Raw genomic sequence first — 13,587 nt, 5'->3', positions numbered from 1 at the left:
GGAGGAGGGAAGAAAAACAACAAACAAAAGGAGGGTGTTTGGCTATTTTGATCAACATAAAAATATGGGAGTAACCGATGGGGACTGCCGCCCTTAGCTCGCTAGAAAAACTCTAAGATAACACCTCCGGTGGAGGTGTTCTTGGTTGGTCACGAAACAAAAAAAAATTGAAATGGAGAGTATTTGAGTAAACTTGAGGCTTCTCCCATGTGAACGGAAAAAACTCAAGTATGTGGGACATTTATTCTCAGTTATAAGTTGTTGGAAGTGTGTCCAAGATCATTAACTAGTTGGTGATATTTCTAATAATAACCGGGTCCTCTTGGGTTGCCCTCAAGACTCAAGATTGAGTAGAATATATAATAGGAGTAATTAGTTTATTAATTATTATGGTTTAATAATTAATTAGAAACTAATTGGAAAACAATTTGGGAATTAATTAACAGTTTAATTAATAGAAGGGTTGAATGTGAGTTAATCAATAGTTGATTGATCAGAGAACATTCCAGAACCCTAGAAGGAAGGGGGTTGGACGAAAATTCCCTATGGATAAAGGGAATTTCGTTCCTAGAATATCCCATCCCACATGGGTGGAAGGATAAGACCCTATGAGGTATCAAAGGCTATAAATAGGGCCTTAGGGATTCATTCCTCCTTGCTCATTTTTTGGCTTGAGTATCCGCTACCTTCTTTCTCCCTCATTGTGGAAGAACTTTTTGTGAGTTCATCCCTCCTAGTTTATATTTGTTTCTACTCTTTTGAATTCATTGGGTGTGAGCCAAGAGAGGGATTCTAGTTTGGATCCTCACATCCAAACAAGGTGGCACGCACAAGGAGTCAAGCTCGAAGATCATTGGCTGCTAAAGAGGTTAGTATTCTTCTTGTATTTTCGGTTTTCCTAGGGTAGAAGTAATAGTATGAAGCCGTAGATCCATAGGGTGCATCTACACTTAGGTAAATCATTTTGTTGTTTCGATTATTCCGCTTCCTAGTTATAGAGTGTATTTGATGCATATGTTTCCCAACAGTGGTATCAGAGCCATTGGTTCATGGTTACTATCCCCTACCTCCATGTTTTCTGAATATATTGCTTTGGAACTGAATGATGAAAGTTTAATTGAAAAATTCGTAATTTAAGGAAAACCCTAAGTTCACGACGTGAACATTGGCAGATCAGAACTATCGGTTTTGATCTTGCTTATTTTTCAAATTAAGACTTTATCTTGCATGGATAATTACCTAATTGGATTAGATCTGAAAAATTCGAAATGTATGAAACCCTAATCACAGCTCACGACGTGAGCTCAGCAGATTCGGGATTTTTGTTTTTTTTATTCCATTTTTAATTTGAAGTTTTGTTTAATATGGATAAATGTCAAATTTCAATTGTGTAAATTTGAAAATAGATAAATATTATTTAAATGGTAATTTTAAATATTTTAATATTGTTTATAATATAGTTTTATGAATTTGAATATTAATCCCTCATGTTTTATTAATTGTTATATTGCATCCTTGTAATTAATTTGAATTAGTAATAGACAACTAGATTTAAAGAGTTTTAAATTTTGCCCTTATATATGTAAGATACATATATTGTATGTGTAAGAAAATTACAATATGCGTCCTCGCGTATTTTAAATATTGACATTTTCAGTCTTACCTCGACTAGGCACACCCGTTCTAATGTAGGGGTTTAAGGAGGTCTCTATGATTCCTAATGAGGCCAGTTTTTAATATGCTTCGCGCTTACCACCCTCACCACCCCATTGCATTTTGTGAATGGAGTTACCGAAAGGGTTTGATAATGATAATGGTCAATCTAGAAGTATTTTAAATACAAGTATAAAACAAAATCTCGTTTTATTTAAATAAAGTGAATCTTATGTTGTCCGTAAAAATTTCACATTCTCTTTATAACTTGTTGATGGAGCTCGTGTGGTTAACCGGCACGTCAATTAGAAAATATAAGTAGAGAATGATGTGAGACTCGCGAATCTCAAGCATAACTTGAGCCAGGGACCACACAATTTTGTATGGGTGATTCGCCATCTATTCAATGATCCGCGGCATCCCCATCATTGAATTTGAGATGAACATAATCCGAGATGAACATGCCATTGATAGTCAATGAGTCTCAAAGATCTAGGAATTTCATGGTGATTGAAATTGACAAAGAGCTTTGTCTACCTAAATACCTTTGTGGTGTGTTTACGACATCCCTTTACGCATCATGAAGCCAAACATGGATCCTAGTCTTAATCCAATAATTCATTTAGGGTAATTATTAATTAAGGACTTATATCAAACTAATTGGAGTCTTATCTTTTGTAGATGTCAAACCAAGCAAACAACAACAACAATGATTTGCCTCTTCCTCCTCCTCCTCCTCCAACTCAAAACTCAAGCTTCTCTCTCATGTCGGTTCTTAATAGGGAGAAACTCAAGGAAGATGGATCCAACTATCTTGATTGGATCAGAACCTTGAGGATCATGTTAAGATATGAGAACAAGGAGTATGTTCTCGACGAAGATGTCCCCGTGCTTGGAGAAAACCCTACCCCCAAAAGAAGTTATTGCCTGCAACAAGCATTACGATGAATCGACCAAAATGCGCACGTCCAAAAGATGAAGTCGTACATAGACAGACTTGGGAATCTAGGTGTCGAGCTGCCTAAGGAGTTGTCCATTGACATGGTCTTGAACTCGCTTACTAGTTCGTATTCTCAGTTCATCATGAACTTCAATGTGAATGGCCTCGACAAGACCTTAATGGAGTTACATGGCATGCTCAAAACTGCTGAAGCGAGCATGAAGAAGCCCAACAACTCCAACCCTACTGCTCCCGTGTTGGCTGTTGACCGTGGTTCTTCCAAAAGGAAAAGGGCGCCTCAACCCAAAGAAAAGGGTAAGGGTAAGGTCGGAAAGTCTGGTCCTCCTCCCAAGAAAAGGGCCCAAGCTGAAATAGCTCCTTCTTCAGATCCAAGTGAGGCCATTTGTTTTTACTGCCAGGAAAAGGGACACTGGAAGCGTAGTTGCCCTAAATACCTCGAGGACCTTAAGAAGGGCAAAGTCAAGGTGGCTAGCACCTCAGGTATGTTCATGATAGAACTCCATAGCACATTTACTTCTAACTCTTGGATTCTTGATACAGGATGTGGTACTCATATTTGCTCTGATATGCAGGGACTAAGACAAAGTAGGAAGTTGAAGCATGGTGAGCTCAACCTAATCATGGGAAACAGGCACAAGTCAGCTGTTACAAGGATTGGGAACTATGAGCTAATGCTTAGTGGTGGTGTTTATCTTAGTTTATTAAATTGTTGCTACTCGCCTGATATGGCACAAAACATTATTTCTTTTCATGCACTTTAAAAGGATGGTTGTCGATTTTCTTTTGATAATGATAATGGTGACATTTTGGTTTATAAGAATGGTTGTTTTATTTTCAAAGCTAGTCCTTGTAAAGGTGTGTATGAAAGTATTGTTTGCGATGGTAATGTTGATAAACTAATTATGAATGTTGGTTCATCTAACAGTGAATTAGATAAATCGTGTTTGTAGCATTGTCGACTTGGCCATATAAACAAGAAACGCATTGGCAAGCTCCAATCTGATGGAATCTTGGAATCATTTGACCTCAAGTCGGATGATGTATGCAAATCTTGCTTACTTAGCAAGATGACAAAGGTGCCATTCATAGGCCACTGTGAAAGAGGCAAGGATTTGTTAGACCTCATCCACACAGATGTTTGTGGACCCTTCAAATCCGTCACAAGACATGGAGAAAGATACTTCGTGACTTTTACCGACGATTTTAGTAGATATGGATATATCTATCTAATCAAACATAAGTCGGAAACATTTGAGGTGTTCAAGGAGTTTCAAAATGAAGTAGAAAACCAATTGGGCAGAAAGATCAAGATGCTCCGATCCGATAAGGGTGGAGAATATCTAAGTCTTGAATTCTACGATCATCTTAAGAATTGTGGTATAATTTCACAATTGTCTCCTCCTAGAACACCACAGTTGAATGGTGTAGCTGAAAGGAGAAATCGAACATTGTTAGACATGGTTCGATCTATGATGAGTCGAGCTACACTTCCGATATCTTTTTGGGGATATGCCTTAGAGACAGTACCCCATATCCTAAACCTCGTACCTACTAAGAAGGTTGCTAAAACACCCTCTGAAATATGGAGTGGGACACGTCCTTCTCTAGCACATGTAAAGGTTTGGGGATGCGAAACTTTTGTTCGTCGCGAGGCGAATGACAAGCTTGAACCCCGATCGGAGAAGTGTTACTTCATTGGCTATCCGCAAAAATCGTTTGGATACTTGTTCTACAAGCCTTCGGAAAACAAGGTGTTTGTTGCTCGAAGGGGATTCTTCCTTGAGAGGGATCTCATTTCCAAAGAGGACAGTGGGAGCCACATAGATCTTGAAGAGCTTCGAGAATCGAATGAAGAAGAACCTTTAGTAGACACTAGCACTCAACTTGAGATGCAGCAGCCCGTTGAGGAAACTCAAACCGGGGCTGAGCAACTTGTTGAGAAAATGATATATCTCCACCTCCCCTTCGCAGATCCAATAGAGTTCGTCTTCCTCCCGAATTATGTGGTTTCCATGTGAGTACAGAAGGAGACATATTGATTAGTGATCGTACACTGGTTGATATGGATGAGCCATCCAACTATAGGGAAGCGATGGCAGGCACTGAAGCTGCTAAGTGGAAGAAAAGCATGGAGAGCGAGATTCAGTCTATGCATGACAACCAAGTTTGGAATTTGGTTGATCCTGCACCTGGCACTAAAATTGTTGGGTGCAAATGGATCTTCAAGAAGAAGACAGGCATGGATGGGACACGTTCAAGGCTAGGTTGGTTGCAAAGAGTTACACCTAGACCCAAGGAATTGATTATGAGGAAACCTTTTCACCAGTAGCCAAGATCAAGTCTATTAGGATATTACTTGCCACAACAACCTTTCATGATTATGAAGTATGGAAAATGGATGTGAAGACCGCTTTCCTTAATGGAAAACTCATAGAGGAAGTGTATATGGCATAACCTGAAGGTTTCATAGATCCAAAATATCCAAATAGAGTGTGTAAGCTTGAAAGGTCAATATATGGACTGAAACAAGCATCTCGCAGCTGGAACCTTTGCTTTCATGAAAAGATCAAGGAGTTTTAATTTTCAAGAAGTGAAGGGGAGTTCTGCGTATATATCAAAGCTAGTGGGAGTAATGTAGTCTTCCTAGTATTGTATGTGGATGATATACTCCTTTTAGGAAACGATATCCCGACGTTGCAAGGTGTTAAGACGTGGCTTGGGAGTTGTTTTGCTATGAAGGATCTAGGAGAGGCTGCATACATACTTGGTATAAGGATCTATAGAGATAGATCAAAGCGTCTAATAGGGCTAAGCCAAAGTACATACTTGGATAAGATCTTGAAGAAATTCAAGATTCAGGACTCCAAGAAAGGGTATCTACCTATGCAACATGGCACAAAATTGAGTAAAACTCAATGTCCTGGGTCTAGTGATGAACAGGAAAGAATGAGTCGAGTCCCGTATGCTTCTGCTATAGGATCGATCATGTATGCCATGACGTGTACTCGTCCTGAAATCTCATTTGCTCTGAGTATGGTGATTCGTTTTCAGGACAACCCAGGCGAAAGTCATAGGACGGCAGTAAAGAACATTCTGAAATACCTAAGAAGAACAAAGGATATGTTCTTGGTATATGGGGGTAAGGATGAGTTGAGAGTTACAGGTTATACAGATGCAAGTTTCCAAACTGATAGGGACAACTCATGTTCGCAGTCGGGATAGGTATTCTTGCTTAATGGAGGAGCGGTCACTTGGAAGAGTTCCAAGCAGTCGACAGTGGCAAACTCTACGTGTGAGTCAGAGTATATAGCAACTAGTGAAGCTGCAAAAGAAGCTACATGGTTGAAGAATTTCATTGATGATCTTGGTGTCGTTCCGAGCATCAAGGATCCCTTGGAAATCTTCTGTGACAATGAGGGTGCAGTCGCGTTGACTAAAGAACCCAAAGACCATGGTAACTCAAGACATATACTTAGAAAGTTCCACTATGTAAGACATCGAGTCGAGGATGGAGATATTGTTGTGAGCAGAGTATCGTTAGAGGAGAATCCAGTCGATCCGTTCACTAAACCACTATCAAGGATCAAGCATGATAGTCATACGAGATCTATAGGCATTAGATTTTATGAAGATATGGAATAGTTGTTCAGTTGTTTAGTTTGATAATCCTTGAAACATTGAACAGTATGAATTAGTAATAGAAGTGATGTTTGTTTTGTAGAGACTTAATAAAATGTTGGATTGCTATCATTTCTGTTTATTTATTACTGTGTTTCACTTTTGCATGTTTAGAACCACTTCCCGAGTACTAAGTACTCAAACCTCCACAGTCGGTCATACTCTTGGAAGTAAGTAGTGATTCAAGACTGTCATGAGTGTTGGTGGATTGACCATTTTGATTGGCATAACATAGTGATTGTGTCAACACTCATGAGTGCTTAATGGAGATTTAAGCATTGGAACAACCCGCACTTAGAGATTACTTCATGGATTTAGTCACAAGTAATTCTAAGATTATAATATCTTCTGTTCTTCAAACCGAGATACATGTGGGGCTTTGCTCTAGGATTCTGTTATGCATTGGTGTACTTCAATGCTATTCGTAACCGGTGGCTATAACGGGTACATTCATGTGTGATATGATGAAATGGACAAGGACTATGTAGTCGAAGTTTATTCATCCTTTCTGCCTTAATAGGAGAAGCGATATCTATAGGCCCCTCGATGATTTGGTGTTGACATCTTAAAACCTGGCCGGGTACTGACTAGAATTGATGTGTTCGATTTAGTAGTCAGATGTAGTCGTCACAAATCTATATCGGGAAACATAATTTTGAATTCTGGGATTGACCATTATCCATGTCTCGAATTCATACAGATATCACTAGGATGAAGGAATAGTTGATCACTTATCTGAGGGCTGATACCGATTAGAGCAGAGTTCGGCAGATGCATTGGATGGCATTCTCTCTGTTGATTATTTGAGAAATATAGAACCATGCATATCTAGTTGATGACTGGTCCAAGTGGGAGACTGTTGGAAGTGTGTCCAAGATCATTAACTAGTTGGTGATATTTCTAATAATAGCAGGGTCCTCTTGGGTTGCCCTCAAGACTCAAGATTGAGTAGAATATATAATAGGAGTAATTAGTTTATTAATTATTATGGTTTAATAATTAATTAGAAACTAATTGGAAAACAATTTGGGAATTAATTAACAGTTTAAGTAATAGAAGGGTTGAATGTGAGTTAATCAATAGTTGATTGATCAGAGAACATTCCAGAACCCTAGAAGGAAGGGGGTTGGACGAAAATTCCCTTTGGATAAAGGGAATTTCGTTCCTAGCACATCCCATCCCACATGGGTGGAAGGATAAAACCCTATGAGGTATCAAAGGCTATAAATAGGGCCTTAGGGATTCATTCCTCCTTGCTCATTTTTTGGCTTGAGTATTCGCCACCTTCTTTCTCCCACATTGTGGAAGAACTTTTCGTGAGGTCATCCCTCCTAGTTTATATTTATTTCTACTCTTTTGAGTTCATTGGGTGTGAGCCAAGAGAGGGATTCTAGTTTGGATCCTCATCATCCAAACAAGGTGGCACGCACAAGGAGTCAATCTCGAAGATCATTGGCTGCTAAAGAGGTTAGTATTCTTCTTGTATTTTCGGTTTTCCTAGGGTAGAAGTAATAGTATGAAGCCGTAGATCCATAGGGTGCATGTATACTTAGGTAAATCGTTTTGTTGTTTCGATTATTCCGCTGCCTAGTTATAGAGTGTATTTGATGCATATGTTTCCCAACATAAGTGTACCTTAGATGAGATTTAAAAGCAACATCAAGACTTTTTCATCATGCATGTACTATGTCTAACTTATGGGTGTAGGATGAAGTAAGGAAGGTTACAAGAAAAGAAAACATGAGGAGGGAGAGATGGAGTGTAAGACTTTCTCTTGTATGATTTCTTTAACTTTTAGAGTCCATCATGATTGAACTTGGGAAGAAAGCTATGATTATAAATCATATCTTCCAAATAATGCAAGTATATGTGAGAGGAGGGGAGAAAACATGGGTATACTAGAAATTTGATTGCATGAGGTTATAAAGTTAGTCATTTACGTCCATGCATGTTCTAATACTGCAATCCAAGGTTATATCACACTTGTGAATAAAAAATGCATTTATATATCATTATAATTTCAGGTGAATCATATCTCGACATTTAATAATTTTCCCGGAGTTGGCGAACGATAGTTTCTGTTTCAAGTATTCCAAACAGTTAGACGGATCCTAAATCTGATATATAAACTTCTTGGAAAAAGGCGTTTTTAGGTCCACGTCTAAATGACCCGTTTTGACAGTTTTCGCGAGTTCATTAAATATTGGTGTTATAATTACAACGAATATGAATTAAGCATTTGACCCAAGTATATTCGTTGAAAAAATTGATTTATTTATTTATTTATTTTTAACGTCACAACTGAATAAAATTTTTTGTGATTTTTGTTACTTCTATAACGATAGATGGCTTCTTGAATAATTTGAGGTATTTCAAAAGTGATCATAACACACTTTATTAACATATAATTTCATACATTTAGGTTTTAATAAAAACAAAAGGTTCGTGGCATGATGACCGGCGAACTTTACCTAAATTTACCGATTGTTACATTATACATAATGTTACAATTAATTTAAATGTCATAAAACAAATATAAAATATGATAAATATTTTAAAAGTATTTGGAAAAAGATAATGTTTGTTATACGTACTTGAAAACAGATAATATTTTAAAAGTATTTGGAAAAAAATAATATTTTAAAAGTATAGGGAGTAATTGTATCACTTTCCTTGTACACAACATTTGTATACATTTTTGGTTTAAATAATAATGTTTTGTATTTATTTTAGGTTAAAATAAAAAAATATTAATAAAATAATCATGACTTATTACTTTTGTATTTTTAACCTATAATTGTAGTTTTTATGTATAATAAATTAATTTAATTTATAACTTTTTAGGTTATCCTAAATGTATAACTTTTTATAAAATGAAAACATCTTAAAAACATCTCAATTTGAACACTAATCAAGAAATCAAGATAAAAATGAAACCTCATATTACAAACACATGATTCCAAGAAATATTAAAACACCAACAAAATATCACAAATATTATATATATATATATATATATATATATATATATATATATATATATATATATTGATTTTTTCCTATTATTTACAGATATAGTTAAATAACTTTTTTCTTCGGTATAATGTTGACCGGTAATAGCTTACAATCTCGGTCAGAATCTATGTCAAAATTGTAAAGTAAAAGTCTTACATTGATCCATCCCTAAATCAAAAAGTCTTGTCTCATACACTAACTCTCGCATAGAGTAACTCATCCACCTCTACCAAAGTTCTACAATCGATCTATGCATCTCGTATTGAACTTTAATCACCGAATTAATCCCCAATAAATCATGAAGAAAGCTACGAATAATCCATCGGTTCCATTAAATAGAAGTACATGTTGATATTCATCATCAGATTCATCTAAATCGTCCGACGATGATGATTTCGGGGTAGGAAGTTCCAAACCAGTTACGATTTGCAGACAGAAGGACGATATTATTTTAACTTCAGAAAGTCATCAACACAGTTGAAGAAGTTATGGTTTATTTGTTGAAGACCCAGTTACTCTTAACAGTACGCGAATGTATCATTCAAAGTTACATATTATGTCGTTCTATTGAATTTATAGGTTCATATTCATCCTATAATAATCATTATATGTGTATTCATTTCCATAGCTATAAACAACAACAAAATATGACTAATTCGGCAATGTTCATTAATATGATAGAAAAATAAAACATAAACTTACATGATAAAATTGCAGGGTGTTATACTCTTCTAGATGATACGCAAACCAGGAACTTAGCAATGAAATAAAGACACACTCCTAACAGGATGGATTTTTGGTATAAGTGACGGTAAAGATCGGATGGGAGTTAGACGTTAATGATTTTAAAGAAAAATATAAGTAACGGATATATATATATATATATATATATATATATATATAGAGAGAGAGAGAGAGAGAGAGAGAGGGAGGGAGAGAGAGAGAGAGAGAGGAATGATCATTTGAGAACTCATAGTTTCCCGAGAACCCGAGAACTAAAAGTGGAGCGTTGGATCAAAAAAAGGGATGGTCAAGATGCATTGTGGCATTTTTGTAAATAAGTGGAAAAATAAAGGGACGGGGGCATCAAAATTAAATGGAATTACGGGCATTTTGGGGTTATTGAAATTGACTCGTACACATACGTCTCCTATCACCATTCCTTATCAGATCTCTTTCTCTCTCTCTCTCTCTCTCTCTCTCTCTCCACCATATCTCTTCCCCTCGTTTCCATCCTCCATCAATCGGTCCATGTCTATGTCCGTTGACAATGAACGTCGGCTACCAATCGACAATTTTTTATATCCAGATCATCGGTGAAGAATTTACGAACCTGTAGATCGACAATTTTCGTGTTCACCTTCGATTGCGATATTTGAGCCCTAAATCACCCAATTCATGATCATCGATTCATCGAGATCGATCAACAATGATCTCTCAAGTTTTTTTAAGCATCAATTTAGGTATCGATTCATCATAAATTGGAAGTATTCTTCTAGCTCACTCTCCATCCTCCAATCTCCCCAATTATTTTTAACCATTAACTTCTAATTAATTACATACACTAAAAGCTTTTATAATCAGGTACAAATCAAATAATCATACCGTTCCATTATTCCTAAACCAAAATCAGTCGAGAAACAAAGTAGAAGGAAGCGTAAAACTATAACAACCACGTAGAAATCAGCATCGATGAGTTAAGCTTCGAATTCGATTACAGGTAAGTTTGATCAAAGTTTTAATCATGTTTCGTTGTTTATGTGTTGGTTTCGATTAAGTTCGTAGGATAAAATTGATCCTATGACGATCGTTGACTGAAAACCATAGATGATAATGCTCTTGATAGCTTTTCAAAATAAATTTGTTTTTGCTATCGATTTTGGATGAAATTGAAAGGAAATTTGTATTTAATATGAAGATGTACATGTAAAATCATCATTAGTGAATAATTCCAAAATTGAAATGATTATAAAATCTTTAAGATAGAGAATCAATGGCGGAAACAGTGCGATGATGAAGAAATCCACTGTTAATCGCCTAATCGTTATCAATATGCTAAATGTAATCAATATGAAAAGAATAACATGATCATCCTTCCTATTTACACTAAAAGTAACCAAATTTGCTTCATGTATTTCTCTCATATCTCTTCAAAATTGCTAAAATTTAAACTTGTTGCTAAATTTATCTGATTTTTTATGTACGTTGAAAAACTGCTATTCCTTTAGAAGCATCAAGTGGATCATTATCTGGATCAGCAAGCTTCCAGAAGAAAAATTGTTGAAGAAGTGGAATTTGTGTCTCTCCTCAGGTTTGATTTTATTCTTCAAAAATTTGTCATCATTTAAAATTATAATCATTGTTAAGTGGAAAACGTAAGAACACTCTAAAATTAATGGCTTCACTAAATCACTAAAGAGATCTTGTAATAAGTAATAACTTATCCCACATGGATAGAAAGTGAGAATTGTTGTTCAAATATTATGATTCCTTATCATATTCCCCTTCTCTATTTATTGTTTCCATGGGAGATTTAACTGCAGTATAAATTCAGGCTCTTTGTAAGAAGTCCTATTTTCTACTTAAGAGCATTATGAGACAAAAGGAGAAGATGAACATACTTGATATAAAAATAAATGATGGTGTCATTGACAAATGTGTCTGGTTGTAGTAAATCAAGGTCAATTTTTCTTATAGAAACAACATTAGCATCTCCTTTGGGGAAGCATATTTTCGTGACAAACCTACAAATGCCCTTCTTTCTTAGACATGCTAAATAAACAACGGTCCTATTTTTGTCACCACACTCATTATATCACTATTTAATACTGTATTTTTGTTTTATCAACTTTCCCAAAATGAGGCTTCAAAACCAGAGGGTTAGCTTTCCTATTCTAGTTTTATTTATAAAAACAAGTCAATATGAGTAATCATCATTCAAATCTAATCTAATGTTTGTATATACATATACATACAGTGTCAGTATATGTATATGTAATCAATTAGGTAACAGCTGAGGAACTGCATTTACACAAAGCAACTCATTATAATGGATTCTCTCGTTGATAATTATTTGAAGCCTTATTCACATCAGTCGTCTAAAGGTTATTCTTGATATTCTGGAAATGCTAAAAAAGCCTGATGTCAATGCAATGCTTCATTAACTTGGATTCCAGGTGTGTAGTCTCAATTAATTTCAGATTTCTTAGTTTTTTTAATGATTTTTATGAACACGTTTTATGTTCTCCTACAGCAGCTTTATGAATTGTCTTTGGATCTCCTCACATTAATTTGGATTTCAGGTGTGTAGTCTCAATTATTATCTTTTTTGCCGTATATAATATCCATTGTATTAATTTAGATATCATTTATATATTTACATGTGATTCACATGTAAATCATATATGAATAATATGTGATTCACATGTAAATCTCAAGTGAATTACATATATATGCACACATTCCTATGTTAATCACATGAAAATCATATTTGATTCACATATTAATCACATTTGATTCACATGTACATCACATTTGATTTCACATGTAAATCACATTTGATTCACATGTAATTCACATGTGATTCACATGTAAATCACATGTGATTTACATATGATGTCATATGTAAATGTGATTCATATGTAAATCACATGCGATTCATATGTGAATCAAATGTGATTCATATGTTAATCACATGAAAATCACATATGTATTTTAGTGAGTGTTTATGAATTAATCATTTTTAATTTTTTTTTTGTAGATTTGGAAGAAATTGTGGTGAATATTGAAGAGGTGAAAAATGATAAATTGAAGAAAATAAAGAAATATTGACACGAAGACATTAGAACACTTTGAAATTTGTAGTATTTTTTCATTTTTTATATTTTATTTTGTATCGAATAAAATACTTGTACTATTACGTTTATAGATTAATTAATAAAAATGCGATTTTTTATGATTTAAGAAATGCATTTTTTTTTTAAAAATTACAGTTTTTATTTAAAATGCAGTTTGTTTAAAAAAAATTGCAGCTTTTTATTGAAAAAAAATGTAGTTTTCTTTAAAAAAAAATAGCATTTTTGTTGAAAAATTTGCAGTTTTTTGAAAAAAATGTAGTTTTTTATTTAAAAATACAGTTTTTTTTTAAAAAAATTGTAGTATTTTTTTTTTTGAAAAAAGTGCAGTGTTTTTAAAAAAAAATTGCAGTTTTAATAAAAAATCAATTTTTTTTAAAAACTCATGTTTTCAGAAAAAAAAATCTCCATTTAAAAAAAATCAAA

The 13,587-nt window shown here is 34.8% G+C and overlaps 1 long non-coding RNA gene across 1 annotated transcript; it reads left to right on the top strand.

Annotated features, from left to right (window-relative positions):
* The first annotated feature begins 10,503 nt into the window (after positions 1 to 10,503).
* LOC145090423 (uncharacterized) lies at positions 10,504 to 13,250 on the top strand. The gene is made up of 5 exons (XR_013701559.1): positions 10,504 to 10,770; positions 10,892 to 11,027; positions 11,536 to 11,618; positions 12,285 to 12,609; positions 13,068 to 13,250. It is a non-coding gene; the product is annotated as an uncharacterized LOC145090423 (long non-coding RNA).
* The last annotated feature ends 337 nt before the right edge of the window (positions 13,251 to 13,587 follow it).

This window comes from Lactuca serriola, chromosome 2 (genome assembly GCF_051521515.1).
Source record: "Lactuca serriola cultivar US96UC23 chromosome 2, Lser_US96UC23_V15, whole genome shotgun sequence".
In the NCBI taxonomy this organism is placed as follows: Eukaryota; Viridiplantae; Streptophyta; class Magnoliopsida; order Asterales; family Asteraceae; genus Lactuca; species Lactuca serriola.
This window is presented reverse-complemented; position numbering and strand designations above follow the sequence as displayed.